The sequence below is a fragment of the Schistocerca cancellata genome, chromosome 4, assembly GCF_023864275.1.
Source record: "Schistocerca cancellata isolate TAMUIC-IGC-003103 chromosome 4, iqSchCanc2.1, whole genome shotgun sequence".
In the NCBI taxonomy this organism is placed as follows: domain Eukaryota; kingdom Metazoa; phylum Arthropoda; class Insecta; order Orthoptera; family Acrididae; genus Schistocerca; species Schistocerca cancellata.
The window spans coordinates 540,525,618-540,547,852 of NC_064629.1; the positions used below are offsets into that span (position 1 = coordinate 540,525,618).

Genomic DNA, 22,235 nt, shown 5'->3' on the forward strand with positions numbered 1-22,235 from the left:
ACGAGTCACTATATCATTTTGTGTACTGCTGATGCATGGGCAACAGTTGCATTAAAAAGCACACTAATAATAGTTTATTTATATACTGATACTTAATGCCTTAACCTGGCAGTATTATTGATGAGGACAATATCATCCTTCACCTGATTACAGGTTTGTGGTGGAAAAATGGAGAGAAAAGGGTACTGCAAAATGTTAGCAACATTTAGGTAATGTTTATTAACAGAACATTTTGTTAAAAAAAGTTAAAAATATTACTTATTCATAAGACTCACATGGAGATGGTATCGAGATAAATAAAATTATATTTTCCTTGCAATTACTTCAGACAAATGTCAACTACCAGCAAAATAGTCTTGTTTGCATTGTTTTCAAACATGTTGTGTGCATTTAGTTGAAATGGAGAAATTCAAATCTTGTACTGTCATAAGTGTCTGTTGTGAAGCTTATCACCTACATCAATTCATCCACATATTAACATATAAAAAGAGACTACTCCTTCCCTTTCAAACAGCTAAGACCTGGTTGGACAAATTCAAACAAGCAGGACTTGTGTGTTCAAGGATGTTCCACATGAAAATGTTTCAAAACGGTGGGCACAGATAAAAGACAGTGGGAAGTACACAACGTGGTAATGGACAGTCAGCACTCTAAGGTGTACGAAATTGCTGGTGCCAGCATAAGAATATCTATGGAGAGACCCCAGTAAAATTTACACAAATCATTAACAACAACAACTGTTTGCACAAGGTGGGTGCCACATTTATTGAAAGCTAACCAAAAGTAAACAGAAAACTAATTTTTCAGCATGGTTTGAAATATTTGAAAAAATAATCCAACTGTTTTTGTGCACCTACTATTTGTCATAGACAAAATTGCATTAATCACCTCACACGATCAATAGATGACAGTGAATATAAATCAATGGCCCTAACACAAAAAACGGCCAAATCAATGTCAACTTCCACGTCATTGTTTCTGTGATTCTTACCTTTCTAAAGGAGAAAAAATAAGTTGTCTATAATATCACGTTTTTCATGGTTATCTAGGTCAAAAAATATGATGGTAGAGGCCTGAATTGCAAAAGAAAGAAAATGTTCTGTCCTTAGTAGAAAATACCTCCCACAAAAATCCTTTGGCAGTGAGAAAACTGAGGTATTCGAAGTATGAACTGTTGGAAAATCCACTTTATTCAACGAATTTGGCACCCTTTGAATGCTACATCACCCTATATGTATAGTAAATTGGGTCTGGAAAGCTTTTGAGCCAAATGAAGAGGTTCTGGTAACAACAGTTGGGTGTTTTGCAGGCCTCTCAGAACAGTACTTCAGAAAAGGAATCTGCTCACTGGAAAATCGTTCAACAAAGTACATTGACTTAAAAAATTCCACTGACAGGCTCAAAAATTTCACCTTTTCCGTCATGTGCAAACCATGCGACTGTGTATTTCAACAATAATTGTTCAGATACTCATTGCTAATTGGTATTCATCCTGAATTAAAATTATGTGCCAATTGATGTATTAATTCAGTTTACATATGCAGAGTCGATCTACTACACAAACATTAATCTATGCCATAATTTCATATAAGCCATTGATTGGGTTCATTATGTTTCCTACCTAGATGAAATTTTGGCAATTAACAGATCTCTGATGAGACTGATATATGTAACTTTTTGTATTAGCATTTGCATTTCACAAATCATCATCATCATCATCATCATCATCATCTTCTTCTTCTTCTTCTTCTTCTTCTCCTCCTCCTCCTTCTCCTCCTCCTCCTCGAATGGCAACTTGCCATAAATATGGAAGTATGGACAAAGATGCAAATTTAGAAAGAAGACAAACAAATGTCTGTATTGTGATGACGCTTATGTTATTTTTATGCGGGCACTGTTTTGAACTATAGTTGCACAAGACACTGGTGGAGGTCAGCCCCAGACTATCATGTTTACACTACTGACAAAACAAGAAATTGCACCATAGCCATTGCTGAATGCTTTGTGTACTCTGCTTTATTTTGGGTTGGGTGATGTTTTAGTTTTCTTATTTTGAAATGAGTGAAGAGACTAACCCTGGCATCAGAAGGTATAAGTGATCCATATGACCAATAAAGAGTTCTATTGCTGTTGCAGAAGCACAAATTGTCAGTGAAGGTTCTCAGCTCTGGAAAAGGGAGGTAGGGTTTCTCCTGCATTGTCCCTCTCCATGTAGGCAGTCTAAGTACTTGTATGCTTACACTCGAAATTAACTGCTACATTAGTCAGCACTATAGCATTTCAGTACATGGCAGTATCCAAACAGTATGAGGAAGGGGGAACACTTCCTGCAATCCAAGTGCACAAGGATACATTTCAGCTGGACAAGGACAGACAAGGAGAATGCCCTTGCATTATTCAAAGCAACCATCATGCCATTTGTTGGAGATAATTAAGCACAACATCAGAAAAACCTCTCTTGTTTACAAATGCAACTGCTATATCTACAATTTTTTAGTGTTAAGCCATAGTCTTCCTGCCGTCTTTATTTGACTATAATTCTAAATGACAATCCTCATTTACTTCTTACCTTGAATTCAAAAGACGTCTTCATAGCACAACATTTACAGATTTTTTTAAGGCCAGATTGTTGCATAAAACATCAGACACAAGATGCATAGAGTAACAGTATGTCACAACTCACCAGACATAGACTAAAGGGGGCAATAACTGGAGAAAGTGACAAGCAGTACAGGGAAAGTAAGACTGATATACCACATTTTCCACTGTATCAGACTGAACACACTAACGCTTCACTTCAGTTGTGACATTTACTATGTAGATATTTCTCGAATGAGATAATTACTCTGTCAACTATAGTCACAAATAAATTCTGTGCAACTGGTGGCATTTTGCAATTCTCCATCACAGTACAGTTTTGGTCATTCCTGCAGTCACAAGGGATAAATTATTATACTTATCATATGACATGTATCTTCAAACACAATCTCAAGCAAAAATTATGATGTACCTGTGAAACATATGGAAGCAAGAATGGGCGAAGGGAAATGTGGGAGGAAGAGGATGGGCAGGAGGAAAGGGATGAGGGGATGGGCAGGAGGAAGGGAACAAGGGGAAAGGCAGAAAGAAGTGAAGTGAGGAATAGGAATGGAAAAAGGCAGGATGAAGGTAGTAATGAGCCATACACAATGATACAAATGAATAACAGGTTGCAAATCCTTTCACACGGTCACAGCAATAACTTATAACAGGATGTTCACCAGTTTAGGTTTGTGAATTTGAGGAAGAGTACAGAATACTAATGTGCACACAATGGAGTTGGACAATGTACAAAAATCAAGTTACAGGACAGAAGCGAGTCAGGTGGCAACATTAATAAGAGATTGAAAAATCCTGAATGGAATACTGACTACAGAAAGACTAAACATACTCGTTCTCAGCATAGTGGAGGTAATGAATTGTTAACAGTGCTCCGTCAATTGTGCAGACTGATGAGAACAACACATGACGAGAACAACAAAAAGTCAGCAAACGTGACAAAGAGCAGGCTGCTAAAGAAAGAGAATCATTGGCATAATAATAATGATTCAAGGATGAAGCCACTGTCAACATAACGTGTGCAAGAGATGGCAATAAGGAGGCTAGAATAGTTGCCTACCAATAGTTGAAAGACATGTGGGAGGAGGAGGTGAAGAAGAAGAAGAAGAAGAAGAAGAAAATTATGAGATAGAACAAGTGGAGTTTTTCAAGGGTGACTAGTTCTAAATCTGAGCTGATTTGTGGGCACAAGCTTTTCTCTGTCAACAAAATGTATCATATTTGAACTTTGAATATGCTCAAGACTTCTGCAGCAAACTGACAAACGGTAATGGCCTGGAACATGTAACTAAACTCAGAACAACACATTCATATAATAAGAGATGGCTGGCACCCAAGTTCCCATAAAACAAAACTTCAGGGAAAAAAATTTCACATCCTATTTAAAGGAATTATTCCTTTTCTGTGGAGCCATACCAATATTCACCTTAAACAAATTAAAGAAAACAAGAAAAATGTCGACGGCCAGATGGAGCTCTGAAACTTGCTCTGCTTATGTATGAGTCTAGTGCCTTAACCCTCTACCATCTCACCTGATATTAGCAGAATGGAATAGGAAGTGTATGTGTTTTATACTTTGGAAAAGGAGCTACCTATATTAGATCCAACCCATATCTTTGATTTTCAAGAGAGTGCTGGATAAAGCGTTTGGTGAAGAACTGTGTAAAGGATCAGAATCATTAGTTCATCTCATTATAGCAGAAGGCATAATACCACATGCAGAGATGATGAAAATACGAGCTAATGTTTCGCAGAATGCACCACCGAGTGAAAAGAGGAGGCTACTTTTGTTCAGTATGCCCAAGGACTTACATTAAACAGAAGCTAAGCCTACAAACTGCAATAGCATACTCTTATTAAGGAATAGAATTATTCCAGCTGATAGACAAGAGGAGCAAGAGACTATGAGTGTTGGAACTGACAAAAACAGCACTCACAGACTAAAAAGGTACCTTCTTCAGTGATCTGTGCACTACATGAGTTAAGATATTATCTACTGTAAAGTAAGAGTTCATGTTTAAGAAGAACATAAGATTTAGGTTTAACATCCTTTTCACAGCAAGCTTAGGTTGGAGAATGATGGTCCCTATGGTAGAGCTAAGCCAATTTCCTGTCCCATCCTGGAATTTGACTTACAAGATTTAAGAAAATCACTGGGAACCTAAATCTGCAACACCAGACAGGGATTTGAATTGCTGTCCTCCTGAATAAGTGTCCAATGTCTTACCACAGTGTCACTTCAGTCGGTGGTTCGCGTATAGTCATAATGTAAGGCACTCCCATTCAAACAGTGTTAAGGATTTACATAAGGTAAAGCTATCTTCAAACCAAAGATTAAATGAAAACCACAGAAGTCACAGCATCCATGAACCACAAACTGGAAATGAATTGCCTTCATTGGCAGTCATCCACATCAAATGAATCCATGAACCTATTTACACTATTGATATACTGATTGTTTTGTTGAATAACTATACCCCAAATAGGAAAGTTCCCTCAATATAAGTTTGCAAAAGCGAGCCACTCTGCAGAGCCAGACCACAACATGTACACCTCTGGTCCACGGGACAGGCTGACAAGTGGTTACAGTCATCAGGAAATAGACCACACAACAACTAATAATGAACATCTGAGCACAATTTAAGTTCAGTCTGTGCTCAATGATTTGTTGCCCCCTATTGTTGGTGAAAATTGACACAATTCTTGATAAATTACTGAAAAAACAGATAGGAACAGCACATCATTTGGATAATCCCTATTCCAAAGCACCTCTCATCAAATAACACAGCTCAACAAATGCCAAAATACATCATGTGCATTTGCTGAACTTACAGCTCAGAATAGTAGAGCATGGGAAAATATGTTCACAAGACAATTGAACTTGAAAAAGCAGACCACATTCAATATATTTCCAGTAAAAAGACAAATCCTTTGCAGTTGACATAATGTGATTTAGTGTATTAATTCAGCCAAACAATAAATCATCAGTACAGGATGGCCAGAACAGCATAAACACAAGCAGTGCTTTCTGTGATGTTGAAATTTGGTAAAAGTGAAGGCATAAACACAGATAACACAGGGAAGGAAAAGTTTGGTTCAATGTCCAAGATCATTAAATGAACAAACTCAGGTCAGACACGGACTGGGTGTGAAGTCAGCCACATCCTTTTTGAAGGAACCACTCTGGAATTTGTCTTCAGAGATTGGGGGGGGGGGGGGGGAAACCACAGGATACTTAAATCTGGAAAAGGAGGGGGGGGAGGGGGAGACACATCTGTTTTTCGTCGATTTCAGGCCAACGCCTTGAAGGGCCTCAGAAATGGTGCTGAGTAACCATAATCATTACACTGGGTACAAACAATATTGGCATTGTTTAATACTTATATATTTGTAGGCATATGACAATTTGTTTGAAACAGATAAAAATGAAGTATTTTATGAAATCCAGCGTGAATCCGTCACGTATGTACTATGCAAATTTATACTGGTATGTATAGGGATGCTCATGGTGTGATTCAGTAATTGTAAAAGCAAAATAATAGTAATGATAATAATAATAGTATTAATAATAATAATAATAATAATAATAATAATAACAACATAACGTCTGAGAAAAGAAATAAATAAATAATAATAATAATAATAATAATAACATAACGTCTGAGAAAAGAAATAAATAAATAATAATAATAATAATAATAACTGTGATGCATGGGCTGCTCGTCAGGCAGACTGGCAATGTGTCTCACACCTGCAGCCTAACCTGGAAGGTGTTACATCAGCAGATGCCAGAACTTCAATCACGGATACTGACTAGGCCAGCATGAGGCAGTCCGCAGCTCGTGGTCTAGTGGCTAGTGTTACTGCCTCTGGATCATGGGGTCCTGGGTTGGGGATTTTCTCTACCTGAGGACTGGGTGTTTGTGTTGTCCTCATCATTTCGTCATCAGCATCATTAGCAGCAGCAGCATGATCACAAATATTTCCTCAGTATCTCTACACAGCCTGGGTATTTAGGGCAGGGTAGCGCAGCGCTACTTGAAGTGAGTCTTCCATTGAGCTCTGGGCCAAACAGTGACTGCACTCACAGTCCTTCAATCAGAACTTTCACTAAAAACAATGCTGTGCCGCACCAGCCACTGTTGGCTGAGGGAGTTGCCAGTATGTGCCTTCACTATAACCAAGATGTGGTCTCTGCATAGGAGTCGGCAAGAACTTGGGTATTGGCCGTCATCCTTATCTTTGTACATTGCTGTTCTGTCATGTGAATCTCAGACTTTGGCTCTCCATTATGCAAGTCTTCAGACTGGTGTAAATCAGGCTGGTTTTAATTTATACTGATCCAAAAAAAAACCATGCTTTCTTTAAAACAAAAACCAAGAAAACCCAACTATATTTAACTGTGAAAATTTAATTAACATACAAAATATTGCATAGGTAGCCTTACACAAATGAAAGAGAGCAATCATATTTAGTGGAAACAACTATCTACTGTCACAAGAATTTATTTTATTAATACTGGGTTTGAACTGTTCTTGCACTACAAAAAACACAGTTAAATAACATTTACACTTCCAGAAAAAAAACTAATTTGTTATATAATCATAATGACTGTAAAGTACAATTTACTGCTTTTTGGAAGCATGCAGAAATTTTTAGATCTTCACTAATTTCTCGGGTCTTTTCTCTCCTAAATTATGTCTTAATTTTGACCAAACAAGCCTGTAGGAGGAGAAAATTCTCCAATGGATGTAGTGCTGACAGTGCAAGAAAACAGGTACTTATAAAGTAGTTGTAAGAATGGGATAGTGTTTTGAATAAATCAATCACAACAATTTAAATTGAACTATTTAATCAACCCAAAAGTAACTACTGTTTCATCTTTTTTTTATAAACAAAATACAAATGCCCAATGTTATATGTGTATGTACATTTGTTCTACTTCTTGTTTTGGTAACCACTATTGTTGAAAGTAATACTTATATGTGAATATATGGTTTTGTATAATGGAATAAAATACAGACAGCAGACAGGCTAGGCCAAAATTAATGTGAGCATATACACTGAAGTGCCAAAGAAACTGGTATAGGCATGCATATTCAAATACGGAGATATGTAAACAGGCAGAATACGGAACTCTGGTCAGCAACGCCTATATAAGACAACAAGTGTCTGGCGCAGTTGTTCGATTGGTTACTACTGCTACAATGGCAGGTTATCAAGATTGATGTGAGTTTGAATGTGGTTTGTCAGTGCACGAGCAATGGTACACAGCATCTCCGAGGTAGCATTTAAGTGGGGATTTTCCTGTACTACTACTTCACTAGTGAATATCAGGAATCTAGTAAAATATCGAATCTCTGACATTGCTGCAGCCGGAAAAAGATCCTGCAAGAATGGGACCAACATCAAATGAAGAGAATCGTTCAACATGACAGAAGTACAACCCTTCTGCAAATTGGTGCAGATTTCAGTGCTGGGCCGTCAACAAGAGTCAGTGTGTGAACCATTCAATGACACAACATCGATATGGGCTTTCAGAGCCAAAAGTCCACTCTTGTACCCTTGATGACTGCATGACACAAAGCTTTATGCCTCGCCTGGGCCCATCAACACCAACATTGGACTGTTGATGACTGGAAACATGTAGCCTTGTCGGACTAGTCTCATTTCAGATTGTGTCGACCGGATGGATGTGTACGGGTATGGAGCCAACCTCATGAATCCATGGACCCTGTATGTCAGCAGGAGACTGTTCAAGCTGGCGAAGGCTCTGTAATGGTGTGGGGTGTGTGCAGTTGGAGTGGTGTGGGACACCTGATATGTCTAGATACAGTTCTGACAGGTGACACGAACATAAGCATCCTGTTTGATCACCTGGACTCATTCATGCTCATTGTCCATTCAAATGGATTGGGGCAATTCCACCAGGAGAATGTGATACCCCATACACATCGAGAATTGCTACAGAGTGTCTCCTGGAACACTCTTGAGTTTAAACACTGCTGCTGGCCACCAAACTCTCCAGACATCAACATTATTGAGCTTATATGGGATGCCTTGCAACATACTGTTCAGAAGCGATCTCCACCCCTCGTACTCCAACAGATTTATGGACAGCCTTGCAGAATTCATGGTGCCAATTCCTTCCTGCACTACTTCAGACATTAGTCAAGTCCATGCCACGTCATGTTGCAGTGCTTCTGCATGCTTGCAGGGGCCCTATACGATATTAGGCAGGTGTACCAGTTTCTTTGGCTCTTCAGTGTAAATACTATGGTTGTAAGAACTGCACCAGTACCTTGGATATCACGAAAAGTATTTTGAAGTTCTTTCTCTTCGCTATAGGCATCACCTCTCATTTACCCACAAGAGTTATCATTCGCTACACCATGTACAAATATGTCAAAGTATTTCTGCAATTATTAACAATCGTCCAATGATATACACTGAAGAGCCGAAGAAACTGGTACCTGTCTAATATTGTGTAGAGCCCCAGTGAGCACGCAGAAGTGCCACAACATGACATGGCATGGACTCGATTAATGTCTGAAGTAGTGCTGGAGGGAATTGACACCATGAATCCTGCAGGGCTGTCCATAAATATGTAAGAGTATGGAGGGGTGGAGATCTCTTCAGAACAGCACATAGCAAGGCATTCCAGATATGCTCAATAATGTTCCTGTCTGGGGAGTTTAGTGGCCAGTGGAAGCATTTAAACTCAGAAGAGTGTTCCTTGTGCCACTATGTAGCAATTCGGGATGTGTGGGGTGTTATGCTGTCCTGCTGGAATTTCCCAAATCCATTGGAATATACTATGGACTGAATGGATGCAAGTGATCAGACAAGATGCTTTGTATGTGTCTCCTGTCAGCGTCATACCTAGATGTATCAGGGGTCCCATATCACTCCAACTGCACATGCCCCACATCATTACAGAGCTTCCACCAGCTTGAACAGTCCCCTGTTGACATGCAGGGTCCATGGATTCACGAGGTTGTCTCCATACCTGTACACGCCCATCTTCTCGATACAATCTGGAACAAGACTTGTCCGACCAGGCAACATGTTTCCAGTCATCAACAGTCCAATGTCGATGTTGACGAGCCAGGCGAGGCATAAAGCTTTGTGTCGTTCAATCATCAAGAGTACACAAGTGTACCTTCAGCTCCGAAAGCCCGTATTGATGATATGTCATTGAATGGTTTACATGATGACACTTGTTGATGGCCCAGCACTGAAATCTGCAGCAATTTGCAGAAGGGTTGCACTTCTGTCACACTGAATGATTCTCTCCAGTCATCACTGGTCCCGTTGTTGCAGATCTTTTTCTGGCCCCAGCGATGTCGGAGATTTGATGTTTTGCCAGATTCCTGATATTAATGGTACACTCGTGAACTGGTCATACGGGGATTCCCCACTTCATAGCTACCTCGGAGATGGTGTGTCATCGCTCATGTGCCAACTATATAACACAACATTCAAACTCACTTAAATCTTGATAACCTGCCATTGTACCAGCAGTAACCAATCTAATAACTGCGCCAGACACTTGTTGTCTTATATAGGCATTGCCGACCCCAATGCTGAATTCTGCCTGTTTACATATCTCTGTGTTTGAATATGCATGCCCATACCAGTTTCTTCGGTGCTTCAATGTACTTTCCAGTACACAACAGAATTATCACCAAACAATCTTACAGAGCTGCTAATCCTGCCTGACAAATCGTTTGTGTACATCAGAGATCCTATCATGCTTTCATGAGGTACATCCAATGTTGTTTTTATTTCTGTATAATGTAGTGGGTTCTATTAGTCAAATATTCCTCAAGTCAATACATATTTGCTACGATACTCTGTACAACCTCAACTTTGTTAGTAGTTGATGTGATTTCGGAAATCTAGGATGACAAAATCTTCCTCTTCACCTGCACGCATTATTTGCAAGATAATGTGTAAGACCAATGGAAGTTGTGTTCCACATTAGTGGCTTTCCTTGTATATGGGCTGCTTTTGAGTATCTTCTTTTTCTGTTTTTTTTTTCTTCAAGAATGTCATAATATTCTAGCCTACAAGTATGCCTCTGGATAGTGCAACAGACAAATGTCAGCAATATTGGTCTCTAATCCAATACTGCTAATCTTTTATACTTTTTGTAAACAATAGTGACCTGCACTGTTTTCCAGTCCCACAGGACTACTTGCTACACACAGCATTCTTAATAAATAAGAGCTAGGAAAGGAGCTAATTCCACAGCATATTCAATATAAAATCTAACTGGAATGCATAACATGGATATCTCTCATTTGTGAGTGTTTGAGGTGGTGAAATATTGGTATGGTCTTATCCTCATACATGAATACATTTTTCCTCATACATGAATACATTTTTAATTTCCAAATTTCATATTTCTACTTTCTATCTGGTGTCTTCAGTTTCAAAACCAGACAGGTCCACGAGGAATTGGATGGAAGCTATGGACCCATTCATTGATGGCACATTATAGAGTATTTGAACTAGCTCACCATTCTAATTTCAAATCTGAGACTAGTATTATACCGGTTGAAGCATGGAATGTTGAACACCTTTATGTTGTAGTTATGTAAGAGAGCTTGAAAAGGAGAAAGGGTCATTCTGTGTGATTTCACATGAGGTAATAAGGTGACCATTCCAGAATTTAGTCATACCTAGTTCACCGATACCTACATGTATTAAGAGTAAAACTACCAAATAGCATTGTCCTAACTTTAATCATTTTTGGCATGTTCAGGTTTGAAGGCTCAAGGGTGTGTACCCACTCATTAGTCAGGCATCAATTTCCCCATTTTGAGAGACCTACTATTCAGTAATGAGTTGATCTACTGACCTCAATTTTTATGCATCTAATATGTAGGCCACTAAGTTGATATGATTTATAAAAAGTAGGATCCATCACTCAGATTTTTTATGAAAAATGTTGAAGAATCACTTTTCCATGCTCTGCTGTAAATATATGATTTTTTTTGAAATCCTAACTGTGCCCAGGGGAATAGTACAGACCTCAGTCTGTGCACTGCAACTCGTTAGCCCTAGTACTAAGTATAAATAACAATAAAAAGAAATTTTCATTGAAATTAGTATTTCTTACCTTCACCTAAAGACAACTCCATTCCAAAAACAACTCAAATTTCACGAACTTCAAAGTCCTGAGAAGCATGTAGACAGTTGAATATCAACTTGATCTTTTGCTGAAATGATTATGTATCTGGCATCAAACTTAGTTGCAAAGTATTCTAATGCACTTTATTCATTGGCAAAAAGTAAAACAAAAATGCCACACACACACACACACACACACACACACAGACACACACAAATATATATTCCATTCACATTCTACAGTACAGAGAATTGGTAAATAAAAGCTTATGCATTCCTTGATAAATTGTTTCTAAAATATTTGCAGTTGACCAGTGGATCAAGACTAAACAGGTGGGAGCTGAAAACAATTATCAGTCACTTATTTTAATGTATATGTTGTATTTCACTGTTAAATGTCTTTTCAGTATAAAAAATTACAAGAGACAGCTTGGGTGCACAAACGTGGTGGTATGTCCTCATTCTGTCATTATAAATTAAAAAGACAACTTCAGTGAAACAAAAGAAAAGATGCAAGCAGTAACGAGACACATTAATCACTTCTTACGTATACACATCTTGATCTAAAAATGAAATGAGTTCACTTAAAGGTGAAAAAGATGATTTTGCCATAGCGCTTATTGTCGAGTTTATACAATTGTGCACTTTACTTTGTAATGATGGGACATCCATCTTACATATAACACTGGAGGAGGAGACCCAAACAGCATCTTTACAACTGGGCCATGAAAGGAATTGTGATTCAGCAGGAGACATGCAGTTTATTGCAACATCTTTAAATTCATATGATACCCGGGAAATGTGTCCTTATGTACCAGTTTTCATCATATTTGAAAGCTACATTATTACCCAACTCACAACTGTTCCAAAAAAGCTTTTTTTATGAGTGTCAGTAGCAACAGTGCTCTCATTTGCATCCATTGTGGGTCTCTTAATTAGAAATGTGTTTGTAGCAATGACTAGAAATGTATGATGCGATCATGTTCCTGGAACTGTCCTTATTGTACCGTACCTGTGTTCCAAGAAACCTTCATACGATTTGATCTCTTGTGAATAAACAAAGAACATATTAATGCCCCATATTTTGTGTAGAACTCTTTTCAGATTAATTATAGTAAGTCTTTTCTGCACATGAGACTTTTATTTAACATCATAGGAACAATATCTTTCATTTCTTGCATGAAGTATTCAAAAACTGCCATTTCTGTAAAGCATCAATATGTCTGCTTCACAATTTCAGGTAACTTCTTTGAACCACCCCTGCATTCTGGAGAAACAGTTACACCACTACTGTCTAACTTTGCATACCATGTATTCCATGACACCAACAGTAGATGCTACTCTGATAATGCTCCATGAAGGTGGAGCAAGAGATTAAACTGGAATCAGTTCACTGCGAATTAAATTCTACATTTATGATTGAGGAGCTCCATTACATTGGATAATGGTTGCACTGTTCACACGGGCCTTCCACAAAATACAGGGCATTAATATGTTCTTTGTTTCTTTGCAGATCAAGTCAAATGAAGGTTTCTTGGAATACAGGCACAGTACAATGAGGACAGTTCTGGGAACACTGTTGCGCCACGCATTTCTAGCCACTGATACTAACATTTTTCTAATGATGAGAGAGTCAGCAGATGCAAATGGGAGAAGTGCTGCTATGGCAGTTTATGAAAATGCTTTGCGAGAACAACCGCAAGTCGGGCAGCATGAGACTTTCAAATAAGATGAAAATTAGTTTTAAAAATACAATTTCCTTCTTTATATTTGAAATTGTTGATGAAACCATTCTTTGCAGAATTCTTATACCTATATATACTGGTATATATGTAAAAAGTTGTTAATGTCTCTCATTACTGCTTGAATCTTTCCTTTTGTTTCACTGAAGTTGTCTTTTTAATTTACAGTAACAGAATAAGGACGTATCACCACATTTGTGAATCCAAGTTCTCTTAATTCTTTACACTGAAAAGACATATAACAGTGAAATACTACACATACATTAACAGAAATTATTGTAATTGTTTGCATCTCTGACCTGTGTAGTCCTGATCCACAGGTCAACCACAAATATTTTAGGACCAATTTTTCAACAAATACACATGGTTTTTATTTGACAATTCCCTGTAGTGTTCAATGTGAATGGAATGTGTGTGTGGCATTTTTATTTTATTTTTTGCCAATGAATGAAGTGCATTAGGATAATCTGCATCTAAGTTTGCTACCAGATACATAAACATTTCAGCAAAAAATCAAGTTGAGATTCAACTGTCTATGTACTTCCCAGGACTTTGAAGTTCATCAAATTTGACTTTTTTTGCGATGAAGTCGTCTTTAGGTGAAGGTAAAAAATGCTAATTGCAATGCAAACTGATTTTCATTATTATTTGTACTTAATACTAGGACTAATGAGTTACAGTGTAGTTTCCCTGTGCAGAGTTATGATTTTTGAAAGTTACATATTTTAAGCACAGAAATTTTTTTTGGCAACATTTTTCATAAAAAATCTGAATGATGAATCCAAATTTTTACACATTATATCAACTTAGTGGCCTACATACTAGATGCATAAAAAATTGAAGTCTGTAGATCAACTCATTACTGAGTAGTAGGTCTCTGAAAACAGGGAAATTGGTGCTTGATTAATGAACAGGTACACACTTTTGAGCCTTTAAACCCGAATTTATCAAAAATGGTTAGTGTCAAGACAGTGCTATTTGGCAGTTTTACTAACACATGTAGGTATCCATGTACTAAATATGACAATTCTGAAATGGTCATCTTAGAATCGACCAAAATATCTGAGTTTACACAGAATGATCTGAAATGAATAGGTTGAGTTGGTTATAGTGACAACTGGTGAAGTGCCTGACGAGACAGAATAAATTTTACTGTACATTAAGGGAGAGGAACATTTAATTGTGATGAGGCACAAAGTTTGTATAATTGTAACACACTCCATCCAGGAGGCAGTTCAATTCTGTCTGTACATTGGTGTTAATAACAAACATAATTTCAATGACAAGTGTTTTACTCAATTATTGTTCCTGCTTTCAGGTTTGGACTTGATCATGGGTTATGGGTACTTCAAAACACCGATATCACTGTGGTTCCAATTGCGCAATGTGAAAGCCATTACCTACATGGACAGGAACCACAACAGGAAGCAGTAAATCATGCGCACTTTCCATTTATTTAGGAGACTAATGGATTCCAAAACAAGAGAAGTCAGTTGCACATCAGGTGTCGATCAGTGTTTTCCGGACATGCTGGCCAGGACTCAAAGAAATAGATGAAAGGATTCAAAATTGGCAGACATAACATGTGGGATGATATCATCTGTTTGGCAAATTAGTACTGTTATGTGGTCAGCACAGCCCAGCAATGGTTCGAAAACAGTGGAAAGAAGGTATATAGTTGAGACAAATTCCAGGCCAAACTGAGGTGAAAATCAGCAGCAAGTTTATGTATCAGCAGAACAGAACACAATGTTATGGGGAAATGACACAGTCCTACATGCAGGAGGTTTTTGTCCTATGCCACATCGGTGAATACAAATGTAGCAGAAGCTGACAAAATTTCACACTTGATTAAAGGAGTCTCAGAAGACATGCACAAAGGAAAGGATGTCACAACAGAGGAGTTCCTCAAGTGGTGGCAGCGCATCGAGGAAATGCAACATAAAAAGAGATGGACAGAACAGGTATGACTGACTCCCGAATGTATTCCCCTATCACCGTTATGGAAGATCACCATGATATCACCTCTCTCATATGCCAGGTAGTAAGAGAAGAGATACAGCAGTTATTGCAGCCAGGAATGTGACTGAGTATGCAAGACAAAGCAGCCAAGAACATTGACTCCAAATTTCAGGAGTTGATACAGAATGTTGAAGAAGAGGTGTACTGATATTTAGCACCAGTCTCCACCACCAGCCCAATGTGCCATGAAGAATGGACCACTAGAATTTATGGCGTAGTAATCAAATAACAGCTCAGCACCTAACCAATGCATGTACAACCTCCTCAAGACATTTAGAGGACAGAGGACAACACATAGGTATGTTTCCATTGTGAATGCCCTTGACGTGTCTTACACTACCGCATAGAAAGAAGACAAGCTTTCAAAGACTTCTACACAACAAGACGTCAACCGTCACAACAGTTCTATTCAAGCCTGTCCACTGCAGATGATTACAGTTGACATGTGGGATAAAATACATTGCCACACCCCTGATGAGGTCACTCACCAACACTTTGTAGTCATTCCCTATCGCCATACAAAGGTACCAGCCTCTCACCTAGCCACTGCATTCTGGGAAAGTAAGCAAGGTGGCCGATTGCTGTGTGGTCCCCTGGTAAGTGCTGTAGCCTCAAATTAAGGGCTCACTCAATTGTGTTCTGGAGGTGTGACACAGGAGACTTGCCCACGATGGGGATGGGTGCTTGTTTTCCAAAAAAAGCAGTTAACACTACATGGAATAAGGTTCGAGTTATTGATAACGCTAACACAAGAAACAATTACGGACAGAATCTACGTAAATCTCTGCACACTGTTCTTCACTGTTGGAGGCTAAATTTATTCTTAGCCATCTTGTACAGCATCTGTAGCTTTCTTTTGAGAAAGACAACTTCCTCCCCAACCCCCCCACGAATGTGGTTCCCCTTCCCCCCTCCACCTACACCCCCCAGAACACAGTTTATCCTTTAATACACCACTACTGCAGGTAGACATGGTACACACATTTAAAATTTGTTCTTAACCCACTTTATTTAACAATAAACATTAGTTTTATACCATTAAAATACTATTTTTAATAATCTGCCACTTTCCATCCCCTGCAAAGTGGAAACTACTAGTCTCACGGAAAAAATGAATAGGATCATTTTTTGAAGCAAATTTAATGGAGTTTAAATTAGTGCTGTGAAACAGTTTCACTAGAAGCTGTGCTTTTTGAGTAACTAAACATAATACAAAAAATTTAAACGTCCTCCACCACCCCACACACACATCCCACCGATCAGTATTCTTACTATGTTGTTCTTGGTACTCTCCACTGTACAAAAATTTTTGACTGCACGAATTTTCTCCCCTAATTTTCCTTTGTTGACTGGACTATTACTGATGGTCAAGCAGAACTTTAGGTTAATCAGGGACACACATCTTGCGTGACGTGCATGGCGAGCACAGGGCCTCAAGCTGGGCCTGGCATTGCTTCCACTTACTTGTGCCAGGTCCCTCCTGTTATCTTTCCTATCGACCACTATTTCCCATTTCTGACCCTGACGGTACTAGGGCATCCGAGGCCTAGGGAGCCTCATTTTCCTCTTTCTGCCTTTCATGGCCCTTGCCCTTGTGCTTGTGCTTCCGATAGCTCATTCTTCGACTGTCAGAGCTCTCTCTCTTTCCATTTCACTTGTAGTTAGTCAACAGCTTCAATGGCAGACGAGGTCTGGAGGCCCAGTGGTGAAGGTGGAAGAACCAACTTCAGCAGCGTCTGCACTTCATATAAGGAGCGGCCTTTCCCCCTGCTAGCAGTAGCTATAAAATGCTTGGTGACAGGCTATGTGATGAGCTGACTGTAAAAATGCTTCCACATGTTTATGGAAATGTCTTCTAGATCTGGTACAAAGGCTAGGGCGTTCCCTATAGACGATGCACGTTGGCACAGCCCAGTCAGTGTGAGAAATATGCAAGGGTTACGCTGCACGGGTGGCGACGGCTAAACAAGCTAGCCCTCACATCCAGTCTTGCACCGCTCAACGTCAGCACCGTGACTTGACGGCACAATGAGCTATTTAAAGCCCTTGGAACTCGACGCATAGACGTCTGTGCAGTTCAAGAAACATGGTGGAGCAGAAGCAAATCGTACGACATTGGATGTGGAACAGTTAGTGGTGTTGGCATTGTATTATCATCCAAGTTTGACGGTAATATCTCTGAAGTGCAAAGATATGATGATCGCCTGATGAAGATTGTGTACATCTCAGGTGGCAGAAAAATCTACTTTTTTGGTGCTTACACTCCACAAACTGGCCAAGTAACTTCCATTAAGGAAAACTTTTGGAGGAGGCTTGATGCAAAGACTGCTCTAGTACCTCCAGATGATTACATCATCATCCCTGGTGATCTGAATGGGCACATAGGCTGCAGACAGGAAGAACATATTGCTCACGGTGGGCATGCATTCAGAGAAAAGAATGACAACTGTCAGTGTATCCTCGATTTCTAAGAAGCTTGTAATCTGGCAATTGCAAACACATGGTTCAAAAAGCGTGACTCACATCTAATCACGTATTACAGCAGCACTAATGCCATGCAGATCGACTACATCCTTGTGAGACGCTGTGATCTCAAAGATGTGCTTGATGGAAAGGTCATCCCCTATGAAACAGTTGCAACACAACACCGTCCATCGATCTGCAAGCTACAAATCAAATTGCCAAGAAACAAGCACGTAGACCGCACAGGACCTGCGAGAATCAAATGGTGGAAATTCAAGGATAAGGAAGCCGACATCACAGTTAGAATTACTTTGCCACCAATTACCACAGTTGAAGAAAGCTGTGGGAAACTGAAAGAGTCTGCTCACGAAGCTAAACATGCAATTCTTAGGACAACAAAACCAGGTCGACGGAGGATAGATAGAGATACATAGCTTTAGAACGACACTGTCAAAGACACGGTACACACAAAGAAATGATTGTATCACGTGCTTCTAGCCGATAAAACATCAGAGCTATGGAATGCGTACAGAACAGCCCGAAGAGATGCAAAACAAGTTACAGCAGCAAGCAAATCCCAACGTTATGGTGATCTATAGGAAAACTTGACACACGTGAAGGACAGTGGGACTTATATCGAATCGCTAAAGCAAGACATTGCTATTTGGAAAATGATCATCAGTTCTGAGAAGTCAGTGATGAGACTGGTAATCTGCTAGTTGACTGGAAGGAGGCCAGAATATCCACCAATGCCCACAGGTCTAGCTTTGAGGGCCCGCAACAGAAATTGCAGTCGAAGAGATCAAGACTGCTTTCAGGAAGAGGAAGCCTGGGAAAGCCACCGGCCCAGATGACCTTCCAGCAGAGTTATGGCATTCCCATCACTGGAAGGCAGCCAAATGGTTAACGGAACTCTTCAACAAGATCAGTGACGAGGGACAAACACCAAGTGATTGGCAACAGAGCACCACTGTGTGTATCTTTAAGAAGAAGGGAATTCTCGTCCAATTCAACTTCTCTGCCACACCATGAAAATCTTTGAGAGTGTTCTGGATCAAAGGATCCGCGAGATCACACAGATTTCCAGAACCAAGCTGGATTTGTGAAGAACTGCAGCACAACTGATGCGATTCATTCTGCAAGACTCTTAGTCAAGAATCAGCATGAGAAAGCCAAGTCACTGTGTCTAGCATTCCTGGATCTCGAAAAGGCCTTTGACTGGGTGCCACAAGTCTCATCTGGCTAGCACTTTGACAGCATGATGCGCCAGAGCAGCTTATTAACTGGATGCAGTTACTTTATGCACAACCAAGAAGTTATGTCTGTACAACCTCCTCGGGACTATCCATGGACTTCCCCGTCACAGTCGGCATCCATCAAGGTTCTGCTTTATCACCACTTCTGTACATTCTCGTAATGGACACCTTGGCAGCTGACCTACACCGGCCATTACCATGGACCTACTTTATGCTGACGACGTGATGCTGACAGCAGAGAACAAGCTTGAGAAACAGAGCCAAACTCAAAAATGGAGTGCCCGGTTTGCATCTTAATCTTAAGAAAACAGAGTACATGACATCAGATAGACATGAAATGGGAACCATCACAATTAATGGTTAAAGTCTGACTTGTATGAGTAAGTTTAAGTACCTTTACAATCACTGTTGACGGTCGACTCACTAAAGAGATCAACACCAGAACTCAGGCAGCCTGGATGAAGTGGCGAACCACAACCGGAGTCACTTGCCACCGCAGGATGAAAGATAATTTAAAATAAAAAATCTATCGCACTGTCATCCAACCAGTCACCTTGTATGGTTGAGAGTGCTGGCTGACTACAGTTGAGACAGAACTCTACCTATGTGTAATGGAAACGAAGATGGTAAGGTGGACAACGAGCCTCACTAAGTAGATCACAGCATTAGGAAACAGTCAGGTGTTGCACTGATCCAAGACAAGAGGCAAGAGTGTCATCTTCGTTGGTTTGGGCATGTTTTACGGGCCGGTGACGACTATTCCCGAGGCGGGTTACACCCTTGAAGTTGTTGGCAGAAGACCCAAAGGACGACCTAAGCAATGTTGGGCTGATATGACTTATAAAGACCTTAAATGCGAGAACATCCACTCAGATGCAACCCGTGATAGAGTGAAATGGAGACAACGGACCCATGTAGCAGAGCCTGCAAGCATGTGGGACAAACGCTGAAGGAAAAGAAGAAGAAGCAGAACTTTAGACCACTGTCATTATCAAGCAAAACTTATCTTGAAAGGAATGTGCGTAAGCAGTGCTAAATCAGTCAAGGATTGGGAATTCAGTGTCATCAACCAAAAAATCTTGCTCTGCTGCCACTAAAAAAAATTGCCGTGGAGAAACTGACCAGACCAATGAACAATGCCGATGGGTGTTAGCTGTTCTGTGCCATTTTAAGGATGCTTTCATATCCAGAGCAGAGGAAAGCCAGATCAAGTGAGGAAAGGCAGTCCAAGTGGCCCATGCTAAAACACATATCAACTCTGAAGATAATCCATGAATCAACCAAATCACAAAAGAAATACGACTCCCCATTGCCACATATTTATGACATCCTATTCTGCTTAAAAAGAGCAAAGCATTTTTCAATTATGGCCATGCAGAAAGGCTACAGGCAAATCGAGGTTGAAGGGGCCGACTGGGAGGAGACTGCCTTCATTATACCTGTGAGCCTCTATGGGTTAAAAGTTATGCTATCTGGACTACATAACACTCCAGCCACCTTCAAGCATATAAGACTAGTTGCTTCAACACCTAAAATGGACAATGTGTCTTTGCCATCCAGATGACATTTATTTTTTCAAAGACATTTGAAGAACATCTAAGCTGCTTGGCAACAATGTTGAAGTGCATTCAGACTACAAGCCTTCGCCTGAAACCAAAAAAGTACCTCTTTGTTACCTAAGAAATAAAAATCTTGGGGTACCTAGTTAACAACGACGTAGTCCGTCTCGACCCACAGCAAAGAAGAGATGTCGCAAGCAAAAGTTAGTAGAAATTCATGCCTCTGTGCAAAGCATGCAACTATAACCATCATACCTTAGCAAAAGATCTGGCTGGGAACCCAAGAAGACTCACGTCTTTGTAAAATCACTAAGTAGGTTCAAGGTTTCCATCCAGTCACTTGTTGACCAGTCTGGTGTGGCAGTTGAAGATAGCAAATCAAACACAGAAGTTTTAAATTCCACATTTAAGAAATCATTCACACAGGAAAATCGTACAAACATACCATTGTTTGACCATCGACAGACTACCGTATGGACGACATAGTAAGAAGCATCCCTGATACAGAGAAACAACTGAAAGAGTTGAAAGCAAATAAGTCACCAGGTCTTCTTTCTCAGTTTGATTTATTCGAAGAGTACTATACAGCATTGGCTCTTTACCTAGCTTGCCTTTATTGCAAATCTCTCACCCAGCACAAAGTCCCAAGCGACTGGAAAAATGTGCAGGTGACACCTGTATATAAGAAGGGCAAAAGAACAGTCCTGCAAAATTACAGACCAATATTCCTAACATCAGTTTGCTGCAGAATCCTTAAATATATCCTCAGTTCAAATATAATAATTTTTTTCGAGACCGAGAATTTTGTGTCCATGATTCAGAACGGTTTTAGAAAGCACTGCTTGTGCAAAACTCAACTTTCCCTTTTCTCACATGATATACTGTGAACTATAGATGAAGGGCAACAGACAGATTCCACATTTCTAGATTTCCAGAAAGCGTTTGACATGATGCCCCAATGCAGGCATTAAAAAAGGTACGAACATGTGGAATAGGTTCACAGATATGTGAGCATATCGAAGACGTCTTAAGTAACAGAACCATGTATGATGTTCTTGACGGCGAATGTTCGAGACAAGGGTACCAATAGGACTGTCTCACAGAAGAGTGATAGGAGCATTATTATTGTTAAGGCTTTCGTGGCCACTTGTTGACAAACTGCCTACTGGCTTCTGTCTCGGGTTCTTCGGCCGACGTTCATCTAATGATTTTTCTGACGTTTCGCCAGCACGAGTGGCTGGCATTGTCAAAGCTTCACCCTCCATTGCTGGTGGTGAACTGGAGGCGAGCTCGCGGCCGCAGACTATATGTACCTGGCGCGCCAACGTCCGAGGGCTTCTCCGCGTTCATTTCCGGTGCGGTTCGCCTCTTGCTACCTCCGACGGTCGTTCGCTGCAGTACGGGAAGCCAGGATCCGTTTACCTATTTCTTGTTGAAACTGTTCGCGTGTTTTTGGA

The 22,235-nt window shown here is 39.9% G+C and overlaps 1 protein-coding gene across 2 annotated transcripts in view; it reads right to left on the reverse strand.

Moving 5' to 3' along the window:
• LOC126184962 (host cell factor 2) overlaps window positions 1–22,235 on the reverse strand; it is a 284,341-nt gene that overhangs the window by 67,952 nt on the left and 194,154 nt on the right. The gene's annotated exons all lie outside the window — the stretch shown is intronic.